Genomic DNA, 16344 nt, shown 5'->3' with positions numbered 1-16344 from the left:
TTTCCTGCAGCCTTTGTAGAGTAAAAGCCCAGGAAAAGGAATCAGAGCCAAGGCAAAGGGAGTAGTGTGACTAAATGATAGATCAAAAGAAAAAGACTGCCATGGCAAGAGAAAGGGATCTGTAGAGAAACAAGAAGATTTTCCTAAATAATGATCCAGTTGTAATAAGCAGAGAAAGTAATGGCTATTGCTAGAAGGTAGGGAAAATGAGGACACCGTGGACTAAGGGAGATTTGTTGTTGAAGGCAAATCTTTTGGGGCAAGCTTGGGGGTGGATAACCGGTGGCCCCCTAGTTGTTGGATTCCAACTCTAAGGAAGCTTTGAACCAGCCAGCATGGTCAATAGGCAGGGATGGTCAGAGTTGTAGTCCAAGAATAACTGGGGGACCACAGGTTCCCTATCCCTCTCTTATATTTTATATTTATATTACGTAAAGTTAGAAAATCTGGCCATGGTGTATGTATTCTATATAGCAGTTATGTCATGAGAATTAATTAAAATGGGGGGGGGGGGTTCCCAAGGCTTTTTAGATCACATCCTAGCAAAGTGTTGATGCAGTGGTGCATTTTGTAATTCCTTGCTTGGGGGGAGGGGAGAGGGAATCTGTGAATATGAAGAAAAGCATTCAAATATTCTTGAATACTGAGCTTACTTTCCTATTAGATCTACAGTAACCAGTTTTAAATTACTGAAAGACTGTGTCTAAGTCCGTGTTATTCTTGCACATGGAGGTCTCCCCATCAGTGCAATTGGTTTCTGAGCATTGATTTCTAACTTCATCACAAAAGTTGAATATAACAAGCTTCTGACTTTTCCATTGATTGTGAGCTAATATAAGCAGGATGGCTCAAATCAGTGTGCACAGGATATGGTTTGCTGGTTGCTTTTATTCTGCTCTAAGTATTACTGTTCTTAAAAAGCACGTTACTTTTCATTTAAATCTATGTATTTCAGTGGGAAATCAAAGACCTTTGGCTGGATTGAGCCCCAAACCTCTAACTTTCATGGATACAGAAAGATGAGAGCTGAGTTAGAAAGATATTCTAGCCAAGCCTCTTTGCCACTTCCTATTTTATCTTCTTGGGGTGATCTCTTTTGTTGGCTGTATAATGGTGGAGGGCTTTCTTACAGAAGGGTGGTCTATCCATGTGGGTACCTGGCCTTCATGAGAAACAAAAATTAACAGCATAATCCTATACAATATCTACTCAGATGCAAGCCCCATGGAGACTTGCTCCCAGGTAAGTGTGTATATGATTGTACCCTTTAAATAGATGTTCCAGGACTATAAAATATTGACCATAGAATTGTAGAGTTGGAAGGGACCCCATCTAGTCCAACCCTCCATCATTGCAGGAATCTCAACTACAGCATCCCTGACAGATGGCTCCAAAGAAGGAGAGTCCCCCACCTTTTGCGAGTGTCTGTTGAACAGCTCTTAACAGTTATTGCTAACGTTAGTCGAAATCTCCTTTCTTGTAACTTGAAGCTATTGTTTCGGGTCCTAGCCTCCAGAAGAGGAGAAAACAAGCTTGCTCCATCCTCCATGTGACAGCCCTTTAGATATTTGAAGATGGCTATCATAGCTCCTCTCAGTCTCCTCTAGAATAGAACATATCCAACTCCTTCAACTGCTCCTCATAAGGCTGGGTTTCCAGACCCTTGATAATCTTGGTTGCCGTCCTCTGCACATGTTTCAGCTTGTCAGTATCCTAAATTGTGGTGCCCAGAACTGGACACACTACATCAGGTGTGGTCTGACCATGGTGGAATAGAGAAGTGCTATGACTTCCTGTTATCTGGACACTATATTTATATAGATGTAGCCTAGAATAGCATTTGCTTTTTTGCTGATGCATCACACTGTTAGCCGCATGTTAAGCTTGCGGTCTACTAAGATCCTTTTCACATGTACTACTGGCAATCCAGGTGACCCCCCCCCCCCCAGCTAATATTTGTGCAGCTGATTCTTCCTACCTAAGTGTTGAACTTCACATTTGTCCCTATTGAAATTCAATGTATTTGAATGTGTGTGTGTGGGGGGGAACCTATCTTAAATCCAAATTATCCCATTGAGCTTTGTCATGCAAAGGATTGGAATAATAGTTCTTCAAAGGGTATCATAATTGGTGTGTACAGCACTGGAATTTTATGAAGTTTGAATTTCTGGGCTGCTGCAAAATATCTGTTTCTTGGTCCAAGTCTGTGTTGTACTGGTCAGCCGTTTTCACTTTTTAAAGAATAAAGCTGTATTGGGTATGTTGCCAGAACTACAATAGCCAAACCTCAAACTAATACCAAAAACCATTAAAACTGACACTTTAGGGCCAAACTAGATGTGGCTAGAATCACACAACTTGCAGTCATGTCATTGCTTTTTGTTGAGCAAATAACAGCTGCAGGGGGATCTGCATTCAGTTCAATGAAACAGGAATGGGGATTTAACTTTGACACTACCCATAATGATTATCCATAGCCTCCTCCTATCACTGCTTTTTATTAAACAAGCAAAAACAAGAATCAACAATGCAATTGCCAGTTGCGTGATTGTTATCATGTGTCCCTTAGTTTGGAGGGAGTAATTAGGAACATAAGAGCCTACTGGATCAGGCTCACAGATGCTTATGGGAAGCCTGCAAACAGGACTTGAACACAATAGCACTTTCACCTTCCACAGATTTGTGGAACAGCGTTGTATCAGTCTTTTCTTTTTAATTCCTTTCCTCATGATCCATAGCATGAAATTTGCCTTCTTTACATCAGCTACATACTGGGCTGATATTCTCATTGAGTTATCCCCTACGATCACAAGCTCACAGGAGGTCCTCTCCTCTTATTTCATGATTGCTAATCTTACTCAGAAGTCTTTGGTGAAATACCATGTTGCAAGCTTTTTGAAAGTCAAATACACCCTTGTCAACCAGATCATGTCTATCTGTGTGATTGTTGATACTCTCAAAGAACTCTAATATGTTCGTGAGACTAACTTGTCCTTGCATAGCTTCAGCCAGGCTTGTGTTGCTATATTTGCTTATTTTATCTTTAACGATACTTTCCACTAGTTTCCTCAGGACAGACATTTAAGCTTACTGGCCTGTAATTTCCAGGAATCCTTCCACAATCCTATTAATAAATTCATGATACATAGGCCACTTTCCAGTCCTGAGCTATGGCGGGCAATCCAGGATAAATTTCACATCTGGATTCTTTGAGAATTATCAGGTGGATGCCATCTGTACCAGGCAATTTGTTAGTTTTTATTTTGCCTACTAATCCTAGAATCTCATCTGCCCTAACCACTATTTGTCTCAGTTCTTCAGACTCCCTTCAAAGTTAGTTTCAGGCACACGGTTCTGCCCTGTATCTTTCATTGTGAAGACAAACGTACATAATTCATTCAGCTTCTCAGCAATCTCGTTATCATCCTTTAACACATCTTTGAGTCTCTTGTCATCCAAAGGTCGAACTGGCTCCACAGACAGTCTTCTACGACTTATATATTTAAAGAACTTGTTGTTTGTCTTAATGTTTTTCATAATATGTTGCTCCAATTCTTCTTTTGCATTCCTTGCTTTCTGCTTGCTTCTCCCCCCCCCCAAATTGCGTTCCTTTTTGTTCTCCTCATTTGGGCAGGACTACAGTTTTTTGATGGAAATCTTCTTGTCTCTTATAGCTTCTTTTACTCTGATTGTTAACCACATCTCTTGGCCCTCGCGGTACCTTTCCTGAACTATGGTATACACTCCAGCTCAGTTTCTAATATTGTGTTTTGAAACAACTTCCAATCAATTTGGAGTAAACTGACTTTCTTGACTTTTCATTTCTACTTGCTTTTCACCAATCTCATTTTAGATAATTTTCCTCTTTTGAATTTGCATGTGTTGGGTTTATTTATTTAACTGGCAATTTAATTTAATCCTACTATGGTCACTGCTCCCGGGCTTGACAAAACTTACATCTCACACTCAAGTCCAGGGTCTCCACACCTCTGGTCAGTTCCATGACCAATTGTTGTAGAGCACAGTCACTTAGGGTATCTAGAAATTTTGCCTCTTTGTTGTGAGGAACACATATTTAGCTCATCTCTGTGAGGGTGGTTCAAGTCAGCCTTGCTGCATTTCCTCTTTTTGGATTCTTCCATGATCTCATTCTTCATCTGAAGGTCTCTCCCTGATAGTTTTGATTGGGGGATGATGGCCTGTCACCTGTGCTAAATTACTCTTGGTATCACCACCCACAACAGCCCTATGGAAGAATCTACCTCTTTGTGGACACAACCCTTGTATGCCCTTCCAGTAGTTTATATCCAGAGATATCCATGTCTCAATGGTTCTCTCTGTTCTACCAGGTTTCCTTTATGCCTACCTACCATATCAATGCCCTCCTCTAAGACCAAGAACTCCAGTTCACCCGTCTTGCCTCAGAGGCTTCTAGCATTGGCATAGAAACATTTGTATACAGTCTCTCTTTCCAAGTGTCTCTGGCACTTGTGTTTGACCTGCAGTGCTTTGGCCTCTCTGAATTGTTATCCCGTGGACTTACATTCACAATACTTCATTCTATGTATCCCCCATTAAAATTTTCATCAATTTTATCAAGTCCAGCTCCAAGAGCCTTCTGGCAGTTCCCTCACTGCGAGAAGTGAGGTTATAGGGAACAAGGCAGAGGGCCTTCTCGGTTGTGGCTCCTGCCCTGTGGAACGCCCTCCCAGCAGATGTCAAAGAAATAAACAACTAACCGACTTTTAGGAGACATCTGAAGGCAGCCCTGTTTAGGGAAGTTTTTAATGTTTGATGTTTTATTTGTTTTTAATATTCTGTTGGGAGCCACCCAGAGTGGCTGGGGAAACTTAGCCAGATGGGTGGGTTATAAATAATGAATTATTATTTTCAATCTGGGGGAGATTTGTTCCAAACTGGATACTTTTCAGCTTCTGTTGGGACTCCCTCACACACAGACACCATGCAATCTGTTTAAAAGATGCTTTCCCACTATTTTGATTTTAAGCGCCAATGGTTTCAAGGGGAGCCTGTCCCCCTTATAAAAGTCTAGCATGTCCCAGAATATTCCCCAGTGACTAACAAATCCAAACCTACATCTCACAACACCATTGTCTCATCTATGCATTGACACTACAGAACTGTGCCAAGTGAATTCACCAAAGTATGCTTAAAGTGAACACACCACCACAATGTTGAACTTGGATAATATGAGTTTGAGGGGGTTTTTCCCCATCACTGTGTGGCACAACTGGCCTAATGTGAATGTATCGCCATAATCCTGGCATCAATTTACATATTTGTTGGTTCAAATCACCAATAGACTGTGATCCTGGGATGACAGGCGGTATAGAAATTTAATAAATAAATAAAAGTAAGTAACCTTTTGAGATGGCCTCAGCTTTCAGAACTTAGAGCGCTTTTGGCTGGTAAATCTTTTCCATTTGTTTCTGGTGTGTTTATTTTATTTTTCTAGCAGGCAAGATACAAATTTCAGTGAAAAGTAGAGGGAGGGGGAATCTGTTATAAATGTTACTGCATTTTGTTGCCGTGTTTTGTTAACCACGATTGAGGTGGAGGAGTTGGTTATCTATGTAGCCTGAAGAATGACTTCTGACTAGCACAGCACTTGCTTTTGTTCAGAGTAAAAAAAAACAACCAGCCTGTGATGTTCAGAAATACACACTTAGCATGTTCATAGTTATTTTATATATACTTTCATAGTTGCATATAAATGACTCAATATTTTGTTTCTTTTCATGTAGCATTGTGATGCTGAACACTGGCATAATGTAGCAGCTGAGAGTGTTGTAAATGTGGAGGGTCATAGTTTAAATCTCACCTCAGCGACAAACTCACAAGCTATCAATTGACCTAATTTACAGGGTTGTTGTCAGGATTTGTGAGATAATTTAAGTAATGCATTGTGAGCATACGGAAGTGATATATAATTGCTCAGTGTTACGAACACACACAATATTTCACTATTATCATCCGTTATACTATAATTTGCAACTTTCAGGATATCGTATCATTTACAGTGTCGCAACTTTCACGGCTTAGAAATTTGGAGTCAGAAGACTCAGAGTCTCCAATATGAAACATACATTGTATTTTGGACTGCATTGATGATGGCATTACTGTAAACTAACAACTGTTCATCTATATGTTGACTAAAAACAACTAACTAAAATACATGTAAATATAATTTTGATGTCTTGTTATGATATGTGAGTAAAGCAGGCATTTATGTTGACAAGAATGTCATAGCAGATCCTGAATCTGAAATTGTATAGAAGAGGTTCATTTCCCCCCCTATTTTTACAGAAGCTGAATATGTATATGAGGCACATTATGCTGATAGCTGATCTTTTGTTCTCTACTATTCAGATACTGTACAAGTGGCAGTGGCAATAAAGAATTGATAGCAAAGCACATTTTATCTAAGAAATATACAGACCCTAACATCACATAGCAGAAAAGTACTGTAGATAAATGGTAATAACAGAGGAGGTATAATTCTGGTAATTCTGTCTAGCTTTTAGATTGCTTTGTACTTTAAAATTAGAATCCCCGCAACTTTCAAATCTTTGGGTTATTTTTGGCAAATATTCTTTATAATGTACATATTTATACATGTGTTATCAGTAGTTCTGTACACAAGATACAATTCAGAAGAAATAGAAGACTAATCCAGGCACAGTTTGTGCACCGGTGCACACTGAGTGCATGGCTATGCGTACATGAGAATGGTCCCTAGCACAACAAAGAGGAATTTCATTCCACAATATGTGCATAGTAGAACTCCTGTGCAACTGAGGAGCATTTGACCTGAACTACCTTTCTATTTTAAAACAAAACACAAGTCACTGTAAAACAAATAGTCCTCACTCTGTGTATACACAGGTGACCTGATTCAGAAGTTCTGGTGTTCATAGTGTGGAAGATCCCCCAATTTTTTTTAAAAAAATTAGTTGGAAAAGAGCTCTGTGTGTGCACTGGAGCCCGTGCAGTTTCAGAGTACATACTATAAATTTATGTCTCTTGGTCTTAGACTCATTGTTTAAGCATAACCTTTGTTTGTTTGATTTTTGACTCTGGATTCTGCCTAATAAAAGCCCTGCAGTCTTTTATGGATATCATTGATACACTTGTATTGCCAGTGCATCCTTAAAGGTTCCAATTCAGCAGATCTGTTTGATCACATGCTTAAATCCATTCTTCCTGAGAAAAGCACATCAATTATATTCAGTCTCAACACAGCAGAAGATAAGCACATAAGTAGTACAGAAACTCTGATGGTAGCTTAAGTTTAAATACTGTTCTGTATTTTTGTGTGGCTGATTTAACCATACAGGCCTAAAGGCATATCCGTTCTTCGTATTGAATATAAAGATAGATAGCTTAAGTCAGAATTCTCGACGCCACATGATTTCAAAAAATCTTACATGATTTCAAAAAATCACACCTATCTTCATTTACTTCTCTTGGGGATAAGAATGGATGCATTTGTAGTAAATATTACTGGAAAATAAAAGCATCAAGCAATTTAAAGCATTGACCAAATAAAATATGAGTTTATATTACCGTTTACTGCAAGTATTTTTGTATGATATGCCTTTAAACCTAATTCCATACTGAACCAGTATGTATTCAACATGAAATTTTTATTCCATTCTAACCAAGGATTCACTAAATGGATTTTTTTCTAAATGAGAAACTTTATCTTCTGTATTTTAAGCAGAATAAATTTGAATTTTGTCTCTGATAATAAAATTTTGTATAGTAATGTATAATTCATCACTGTCTTAATTTTCCCACATGTGGAGTCAAGTATAACAAGAATCACACTCTCAGCCTTTGATTGTGTTTTGTTTTTTGTTAAGTCTAATAATTCCAAAGGGATGCAATATACAGAGCCTTTTAGAAACACACAAGGTAGAGACTCACTTTTGACATAAATTTGGGGAGTGAAATTACATCAGTGGAAATATTTGTATAATTTACAGACCATTTCCTTAAAAAAAAAAGGGAAAAGCTAACAAGTCCTTAAGATAGGTTTATTTATTCATGGGTTACCTTTTCATAAAGAATCCCATGTGGGGATATCTTTTCAAGCCCCCCCCATAAGTTTCATGAAATCAGCAGGATTTGTACCCAGACAGTATGTGTTAGATTAAATGCACATTATACCTATGGTAATTCACATGCAAACCAGAAGTAGTTTGATCCAAACCTAATTAAGTAGGTGGGGGTTCTCCAGTAATAGTACTAGAATTAAGGCCCACTGGTTTCAGTGGAACTTAACAGTCAATAATTGTGCTTAGAATTGCAGCCATTATACTGACTTCCAACCAAAATTCCCCCTTTTAGAAAGTTTGTAGACTGAATTGCCTGGGGAACTGGAAATCACTACAGAGATTACAGATACTACTTTTATTTGGCTTTCAAAAGCAAATCCAGAAGGACATGACTTCTGCACTTCTAGTCAGGCTTTTGAGACTCCCATTTCTGACCATAGCCTCCAGACTGACCTTTGGTAAGCTGTTATTAAAAAAAAAAAAGAGTACTTTTACAAAGTACTAGGAACTCAACAACAAACAAACTGGGAAATGAATTCCTGGCACACATCAGCACAACATATGATCCACCATGAACAACATAACCAACCACCTACTGAAGAATTCTGCCCCAACCAGAAGATCTTATAAAAATGTCACACGCACCCTTAATACAGCTTGGAATATATCTTGAATATTTTTGAATGTATGTGAACATACACAAATATGAACACTGTCTTTCAGGAAATCAAAGTGATAGCCCACTCATTTTATAACCAAACTGCATCCTGTCAGGCTAATGCCCTATCTGAGAAGCACCACAGCAGCACTACTTAATTAGGAAGTGTTGTTTTCAGCTCCAAGTCTCAACCCTGTGCTCCTCCTTTGATAGCATAGGGCAAAGGAGTGTTCAATACAGTTGTAGTAGAAGGATCATGTATGAAGTTACCTTCTGGTGAACATTGGTTCAGTAGCACCACCTGTGCTACTGTTGCAGCAGACACTTTCCAATGCCTCAGATTGAGATCTTTCCCAGAAGGGGGCATTTCTGCTACTCAATATCACTAAAACTTTAGATTCTTGGGACTGAACTTTGGACTTTCCATAGATGCTCTACCTCTTGAGTACGGTTCCTCTTCATGCTTTAAATCCTGTGATTTAACTCAATGGCTTTGCTTCCTCACCAACCTGCAATTTCACAGCTCCATGACAAGGTAAGTATAGCTTGTTGAATGTGTTACATTTCTGGACATTCAGAAACCATTCAGGTAGCTTTCACCACCAAGGCTAATAATGAAATATTTTGATAAGATATGCTGTGCAATACCCTCCACATATTATCCTTGTTAGTCTAGCATAAACCTTAAAGAAGATCTCTATTTATGATGGTTAGTAATCATTTTCTTGTATCAACAGAATGTAGAGACAAATGAGTTGTCCCCCAGGAACTCAATCTTGTACCTCAGAACAGGAGGGGAGTAGGAAGGGAGGTGCTATGTAAGTTTGGTGCCAGCAAAGCCTCCATAGGAGATTTACACAAGGTTGCCATAGCATATGGCAGAGTTAGTTCTGACATTTTATTCTTATTTGTGAAACTGAGATTTGTTTATTCAGAAATCCTCATTAAATTCAAATGCAACAGTGCCATCTCAAAGCCACTGCCAAGAACAATCACTAGGCTGGGAGGGAGAGACTAACAGCCTTGTACCTAATTCTGATGACAGCACATCTTGGACTTAAAACTTCAAAGAAGATTGTTCCGTTCCCTCCAGCCAGGTCACTGCATACATTGCAAGAGTGTTCCAATAAGCAGCCGAGCTGCTTAAAAATGTTACATTTCCATAAAGCATTGAACAGGGGTCTCAGCTTTCCTGTGTACTTTTAGAATTTAAATTTACTTTGTTAAAGAAATTGCTACTAACATGTTTAGCAAGAGAGCCATGCAAATTAGTTGCAGAAGTTTGTGAGCTGATCTGAGAGGCTTTAACAAACACATCAGTGGATTAAAATACATATGATCATTTTCCCTCCTGGACCCCTTTAACAGGGTGCTCATTTAGTTAAAATTCCAATGCCTTATCTGCCGTAAGTTGTAACAATTGCTATGAGGCAGGCAAAAACCAATAGGCTAGCCCATTTGTCTGCAGGAAAAAATCCTCTCTGGCCCTGAATATGTCAGCCAAGCATTCCATGGCAAGGTCTAACCCAGGGGTAGGCAACCTAAGGCTTGGGGGCCGGATGCGGCCCAATCGCCTTCTCAATCCAGCCTGTGGACAGTCCGGGAATCAGCGTGTTTTTACATGAGTAGAAGGTGTCCTTTTATTTAAAATGCATCTCTGGGTTATTTGTGGGACATAGGAATTCGTTCATTTTTTTTTTTTTCAAAATATAGTCCGGCCCCCCACAAGGTCTGAGGGACAGTGGACTGGCCCCTTGCTGAAAAAATTTAACCAGCACTGGCCTGCTCACCCTTAGGCGGGACCAACCAAAGCAGGGTGGGAGAGTGTGGAATCCAGGGACGATCTGAGCAGGCAGAGGCTAGGCACAGACTTAATGCAAGACTGCCAGTGTGATGCAATGCAAGGGGGCCAGTGTGGTGTAGTGGTTAAGAGCGGTAGACTCGTAATCTGGTGAACCGGGTTCGATTCGCTGCTCCTACACATGCAGCTGCTGGGTGACCTTGGGCCAGTCACACTTCTCTGAAGTCTCTCAGCCCCACTCACCTCACAGAATGTTTGTTGTGGGGGAGGAAGGGAAAGGAGAATGTTAGCCGCTTTGAGACTCCTTCGGGTAGTGATAAACCGGGATATCAAATCCAAACTCTTCTACTGCCACCGCAGCAATGCCTCCCTGCTCTCACTGGATTGGCCCATTTGAAATGGGCACCTTGATGCTTGCCTGCACAGTTGCAGGGGAAGGCACAAGCATTCCCATAATGGCCTCACAGAAAAATTGGCCCCAGGCCACATCGCGCCTGCAAACTGCTGCCTCCCGAGAATTTTCAGGTAAGCGCCCATTACTGCAAATGTCAATACGGAAAGCCAAACTGAAGTTTACTCCAATTCTGCGGTAAACAGGTTTCCCAGGGGAGAAGCGGAAGGACAAGTGGAAGTGTGGACTTGCAACTTTTTTTTTGTTGGAAGGCGTAAGTCTTTCATAGAATGATTGAAATTGCATTTGTATGGTACATTGGCACATACACTTGTCCATAATTAGCATGTGCAATGAAAAAGGAATGTAAGTTGTGAATAGAAAATGCAGCCAGTAAAGATTAATAGATATTTGTATCATTGACTTAAAATATTTGTGCCAAGTTAAGCAAATTAAAGATCCTGAACTAGATAGGAATGCTTTCCTCAATCAATGCTTTTTTGTAGTACAAAATGTCCATCAACAGCAGTATGAGCAATTGCTACTGTTCCATCAGTATTATCAAAAAGATGGTGTCTATAACAAAGCACGTTCAGTTTGCAATGTTGGTTTCTCAATGTAAAAGCCGAGCTTTGCAATTTAAAATACCCTTTCATAAAAATTGATCATCTGTTACACTTATCATCGACTTTTGACCTGCTCATTGTAGAGGGTTAAGAAAGAAAAAGTGGAGGATGAGGGGGAGGATAATAAGATGCGATTTCCTGGCATGCTTATTACAGTATTTCATTTCATACATCACAGAGCCTTTCCAATGATAACTGTGTTAACGGTGCAATTGTTTGTTACATCTTGATTTCAACAAGAAAGTTGCCAAATGGCTGTAATATGGATAAGAGTAAAAGCATTCTTTAAAAAAATGAAGGAACTCATCAATAGAGTAAAAATAAGCATGATTGCAGTCAGAGGATTTTTGATTCTCTGATTATTTGAGTTCAGTTGGGTACAAGAAAAACAGAATATGCAATTTTTTGTATCACTCTGTAGTTTAGCTTTGCTTGGATCACTTCATTTGTAAGGAGGCTGGGCTCCCTTTTTTTAGGCTGTAGACTACATTTCAGACAATATTATTTAAAAGCTGAACTTGAAAATACTTATACAGTAGTTACCAAAAGCTGGGTTAGATGCAGGTGCATGGGCCAAGATCTTCTCTTTTACTATCTTTGCATCAAATGAATCAGCAACACCTACGTACACCAACTACAGGCCCACCCGTTATATTTGACACTGTTGTCAAAACTAAACCACCCAGGATTAAGGTCATGAGACTACTGGCTCATAAATCATAAGAGTATAAGAAGTTCTGAGCTGAATCAGGTCAAGAGACTGATCTAGTCCAGCATCCTGCCCTCAGTTTCCCATCGGTGAGAATCACAAATAGGCAGAGTGCTGCTGCATCTGGTTAGGTACAACAAAGCTTTCCCCATTTGTGATTCCCAGCAACTGGTATTCATAAGGCCATGTTGTTGTTGTTTAGTCATGTCCGACTCTTCGTGACCCCATGGACCAGAGCACACCAGGCACTCCTGTCTTTCACTGCCTCCCACAGTTTGGTCAAACTCATGCTGAACACTGTCCAACCATCTCGTCCTCTGTCGTCCCCTTCTCCTTGTGCCCTCCATCTTTCCCAGCATCAGGGTCTTTTCCAGGGAGTCTTCTCTTCTCATGAGGTGGCCAAGGTAAGGGTATAGTGCTCCACAATTGCCACATGCATGCGTTCCTGAGAATATATATTTATTATAGCAATTGGACACATGGGGGAACAAATAAGGCCATCTGTGCTTGTTTCAGCACTAATGGATAGCACAATCGCTAGAGCATGAGACTCTTAATCTCAAAGTTGTGGGTTCGAGTCCCGCATTAGGTGAAATATTCCTACACTGCAGGCAGTTGGACTAGATTATCCTCATAGTCACGTCCAACTCTACAATTCTATAATTATGCAAGAGAGGGTGTGCAAGTGCTCCTGGGAGGCTTAAGCTGTCCTACACCAAGAGGATGTGCATCACTTCATAGGGCAGAAGCATCAATTCATCCTTACAACTAAGAAGATCCTTATACCGAGAGAAACATCGTTCCATCTATCCCACCACTGTAAATGTTAACCGGCAGCTTCTCTTACACAGGTGTTTAGAGCAAGAAATATCAGAGACCGAACCTGGGAAATTTTACATGACAATTAAATGCGTTATCATTCAGTTATGGACTTCTACTAAAGATGCAAACAGAGCCGGGAGTTGATATCTTTCCGCAGGGCCTGCAAGAAGGAGCTGTTCCGCCAGGCCTTTGGTTGGGGCTCAGTCTGACCCCTCTCCTCTTACAATATCCTGCAGACAGGTGGCCTCTCTAACTCCTCTCACCGGCTCATACAAATAGCTGAGCCTGGTGAGTACTTAAGGTTCCCAACCCCTATAGTTATAATTTGCAGGTAGCCATCTGATCTTATTTTGATTTTAATCTGATTTTAAGCTGTATTTCAGTCGATTGCTGAATTTTATGTCTTAATATATTATATATTTTGATGTTAGCCTCCCGGAGCCTGGTTGTGGCTGGGGAGGGCGGGATATAAATAAAATGTATTTATGTTGACGATGATGATGATGATGATATGATCCATGAGACAAAATGAAACTGCAACAAAGCATTTGATTCTAAACCAATGCGTTAAATTTCAGGTATCAGCTCAGCATGATGGGGAACGTCTATTTGACAGAATATAGTATATGGGAGAAGTGTCCACAAAGCTCATTGGCAAATATTTGCCATTTCAGTCAGATTTAGGATTTTGCCATGTGCTTAATGTTACCCTGGAGCTTCTCACTTTGGCTTTGTTTTTCATACTGTAGCCTGAAAGCTGCACTTTATATCCAGACTGCTTGCAGCATGTTAAAATAAATGAACTGCTAAGAAAATCTTCTGCTTGAACTAAGCCTAGTTCCTACTATTCAAGAACAATTGGGGGGGGCAGGGAATGGATGATTCTGGTTTCCCTCATGTCCTCATCATATATGGCATTCAAACAATCAGAGTTCATTCCAGTGATGGAACTGCATAAATTGGTCAAAGTTTTCTGGTAACTTTTAATTACTGCTTTTTTATTATGTTCTGAGGATTGTGTTCTGTTGGCCCTGTATTGAAAGGTGGCCTGCTATTTATGGCAAGTATTATAAAGTTAATTTTCACCTGCCTGTGTTTTTTTTTTACAGTATCTTATGTCTCTGTATTTATTGTTGTTTATGCATTGTTTTCTTATTGCATTTTATTTAATCTATTACAAGTTTCCTTCAGTGGGAATTTTGCCTAGAAAAACAAGATATAAATTTAAATATAATAAACAAATAAAACATTCCAGAATCAGACCCAGAAAAAAAAATCCAACTATGTATGTAATTGATTTATAAGTCACTGTATTTGCAGTGACTTAGGAGTTAAACATGTTAACCTAAGTTAATGTGCACAGGATGTAAGGGGCCAATCCAGTTTGCCACCATATCCTTCACTCACATTACTGTTTGTGTTGTTCCACATGTATAATTCCTTTTCCTCCCCTGCTTGCAGCCTAATGTGTGCATCAGCTTGGCTGGATAATCCTTTTAGGAATTTTTATTCTTATGCAAACCACTACTTTATGCAACTTGGTTATTATTATTTTTTCTTTTTAAGTCAAGTGCTCAAAACTGGAAATGATAATAAACAGAAAATACAGTAAAAGTCATGGTATTAATATCAGTAGTTTACTTATAATATCTAAAATATTTCACTTGCATTCAGTTGCTGTGGCCACTAATAGGATGCAAAATGTGGTTATGGATTTTAAGCCACTAAGTAATTTGTTTAGTCTATAAGAGGAGAGTAGTTTAGTGCTTGCTTCCTGCATACATTATCCTCACAGCTTCTGCTGGCCCTATGTAAATAAAAGTGGAAGGGAGAAAAGAAATTCAGTTAATTGTGCTGCTTTTACAAAGGCAAGGAAGTGCAGTGGCAAGGGGTGGAATTAAGATAATATAGCAAAACGTAATTTGGGCATCCTCCAGATTTTGCATTCACTATATTCATTTTGTGTTTCACTCCCCACCCCCGCACTAGATGCAAGTATGGAAAGCGTAAGAGCTGCTGCTTTTGAAGATCACAGCGACGCCCAGGCAGAGGTTTAATTAATGCTCACTGTATCATCCTCTAAGGTGGCACTAAAATACATACAAGGTACCATGATTCTAAAGATTAGCATTCATATCACAAGGTGCTGTAAAAGCTGGGAATATACAGAAGAATCCTAAGAAAAACTGTTGAGAAGAATCATTACATTGTCAACAAATAATGTTGGCTAATAACAAAGAAGGTAGGTCAAAAGTGACTAGGAGACTAAATCCCTACAAAAGCCTTCATCAAATGAGATTTTCTAAGAAAGCAGTTGCTGTATAAGTATTAGAAAAAGACAAATCTCACAAGTTGCTGCACTAATAAATATTTATTGTATTCTGTTTAATATGCTGCCATATCAACTGCGAGTTAATGTGAAATATTTTAGTGATGTAATAGGGTGGGTTACTGCTGCTGCATCTGTTGCATTAACAACAGTCACCATCACATAGTGGTATCAGGGCTATGTGGTGTAGTGGTTACAGTGTTGGACTAGGACCTGGGAGAGCAGGGTTTGAATCCCCACTCAGGCATGAAACTCACTGGGTGACCTTGGGCCAGTCACTGCCTCTCAGCCTAACCTACCTCACATGGTTGTTGTGGGAATTAAATGAGGAAGGGGAGTACCATGTACGCCACCTTGAGCTCCTTAGGATTGAAAGGTGGGGTATAAATGTGTGGAGATACAGTCCACTTTAACAGTGGTGTAGCATGGGTTGCTTGTGCCTGGGACAGGGCAAGTGTTGCACATGCCCCCCTTTGCAGTAGTCTGGGCAGCCCATACGGAGGGTGAACCAAATATAAGCAGAAATCTGTTTGTAGGATTAAGCTTGCAAATGATGTGCGTGGTGGATGACCTTTGCTCTGAAAAGCATGGTCACAAACAAAAGATTCAGAAACTCAGACCAAATTTCATAAAATCATGCAGATTTTACTAAAGCAAAACTCTACAAGAGTGAGAAACTCCAAATAATTACACAGATTAAAATAGCTCAGAAGGTAAGAAAACAACAAACACTAACTTATTGAGCAAATTAACATAAACGCTTACACTTAAATCTCAGTAGGCTGAGCGACGGAAGATGATGATATCAAAAGCCCCAACAGACACTGACCTTGGCTGGCTGGCTGCCGAGAGCTCCCACCGATACAGGTTTGATGGGAACTTAGACCATGGGCGTTCACCTCTTCCACCCAATTACCTTGTGACACC

This window comes from Podarcis bocagei (genome assembly GCF_964188305.1).
Source record: "Podarcis bocagei genome assembly, chromosome: 10".
Classification (NCBI taxonomy): Eukaryota; Metazoa; Chordata; class Lepidosauria; order Squamata; family Lacertidae; genus Podarcis; species Podarcis bocagei.
The sequence above is the reverse complement of the archived record's forward strand: the minus strand, read 5'-3'. Positions refer to the sequence as shown.